Here is a 2,407-nt window from a genome sequence, read left to right as displayed (position 1 = left end):
ATCAAAGCTGCAGCAAAGATTCAAAATCAGGACTCGTACTTTGAGGTTCTGTGACATTAATTAAATGGATGAATTCCCAATAACAACATCAGCTAGCTCCACAGAAGCTCCAACAACACGAACATCCTGTTTCTGCAGCTGTTTGTGCTTCACTGGAAGCAGATGATGTATTAATGGCAGCAAAGTTTGAGGGGAATAAACTCTCACTCTCACTTCTTCTTACAGCACACGTGTTTCCCACAGACTGCATGTAGCAACCACTACTTTTGGCCACTGTCTCTACTGGGAACTAATCTCACCGCAGTCGGCCTGGACAATCCAAGACTATTAGAGTGAAATAAACCTCAGTGGGTTTTTACTGTAACACATGCACTGGTTTACCTACATCTTGTCTCTGACATTTGCGCTCTATGCAACACTAAATGAAAATAATTAAAAGAAATACAACTAGACTGAAACCAAGAAAAATGAAACATTTTTAAGCAATAAAAACAAAGTTGAAATAAGAAAATTTGCTCTGGAAATAAAAAACTTATTCAGAGAAAACTTTGTTTTATTAACTTTTCCCTGGAGCAGAGCTGACAGCGCTGCGTCAGCTGGACTGTAAATCCCGCTTAAGACAACACGTGACATCAGTTTGTATAAAATAGGTAAACGTGCTTCATCTCTCATCACTTCAGCAGCTTTTTCTAACAGGAACTTCTCTGATTTAAAACCAACAGACGTGGTTTACAGGAGGAAGCGGTGGATGTTGTTGGTTTATTGGTGGAAGTTTGACAAAAAGCCTCATAACTTCTGATGAAACTGTGACTCTTACAAATGTGACATGTATCATCATACAGAACGCTCTGTAAAATGAGTCAAAATATTATGTCTCATTTGACCTCTGACCTCTTCTTCAAGGTCAGACTGATCTGAAGGTCCCATGCAGATTTGAGGAGCCAAGGATCAAACCACCAACTTTGTGTGTGTGTGTGTGTGTGTGTGTATATTTTACAACAACAGTTGTCAGGCACTTTATTGTAAAGCATCGACCCAGAAAAACAGTTCAGTCTGAAACTGGTCATGAACTCATGATCTCAGGTCAGGCGATAACTCAGTGGATCTGTCACTGGGAGTGTCAGTCATTCCACACGACCTCTCACACGCTTTTATAAACATCTTTTACATAACATCTGATGTCATCAGAGGGATTCCCTCCTGCTTCACTACGCAGGGAGAACCATGTAAACAAACACAGGAAACACTTCTATGATGGGTGTTGGTTGTTGGGTGCAACATCCACCAACCAACACCTGGTCGAGATCTGTGACCCAGATTCATTATTTGCTTTGTTTCCAGCAGCAGTTTTATGATTCTTTATGACTTTTTACTGAAACACACTTATGTGGATTTACACAGATGAGAACATTAAGAACATGAAAACTCAGATTCTCACAGTTTGTCTTTTAAAGCTCAGCAGAGAAGATTCAGATTCACACTTTAACACATTTTGTGCCATTTAAGTGGCGCCTTTAAATATTGTTTGAGTCTAAATATAACACAGCAGGTTTATTACTGGAGAGTTCAGGAGTCATGAAAAACTGTGTTGCGCTGGGAGACACTCTATTGTGACGTGGTTTCTGAAACATTCTGAGTTATTTATAACTCTGTTATTTGTGGTTCATTCCTTTTCGTCACCAAAAGGAATGAAGAGGGAACTCCTTCCTTGTTTACCAAACAAAGTAAACGCTGAATGAACAACGACAGAGTTCATTCCTCTGCTCTTAGATCTGTGCTCTCTTCTGGTCGATTTTTTCCTCGCTACCTTCATATTTTTTCTTTTTAAACCTTAAGTGTCAAAAGAATCCTGTTCACTTATTTTCAGCCGTGTGTTTACTTTATTACGAGTTCAGTTTTCTGGATTTGCATGTTTGAATCCGACTGTTGTGCGAACCCATGAAAATTTGCAGATAAAGTGAACACAGCTGGAAACTGTGAGGAAACAGAACAATAACACAAGTAACTATAACTACACTGTAACACGTATTTTAATCATGAATGGCTCCTAAACATGTTAGCAATGAATAAGTTGATCATAAAATTATTTAGGTCAGGTGATAACTGTGAAATTGTCACTGGGAGTGGGACTGATACAGCCTCAGTGTGTTAATGATAAAGGTGAGAGGTCATCTTGTTTCGTCAGGTTGAAGGACGCCTCTCCTGCTGCAGCCAAGCAGTGAGAGGTTTAGGTGCAAACACTGATGGATTAGTTATTACTGACCCACAGTTGTTTTAGATTTAGCAGCTTAAATCAAGCTGATGTTGAACAAATGAAATGTTCCAAGCTGAAGTGAAAGTATTAGAAAATACTAATACTTTGGGCGATCGTGGCTCAAGAGTTGGGAGTTCGTCTTGTAATTGGAAG

Source organism: Pundamilia nyererei, unplaced genomic scaffold (genome assembly GCF_000239375.1).
Source record: "Pundamilia nyererei isolate P.nyererei 1_Seehausen unplaced genomic scaffold, PunNye1.0 scaffold00577, whole genome shotgun sequence".
Taxonomy (NCBI): Eukaryota; Metazoa; Chordata; class Actinopteri; order Cichliformes; family Cichlidae; genus Pundamilia; species Pundamilia nyererei.
The sequence above is the reverse complement of the archived record's forward strand: the minus strand, read 5'-3'. Positions refer to the sequence as shown.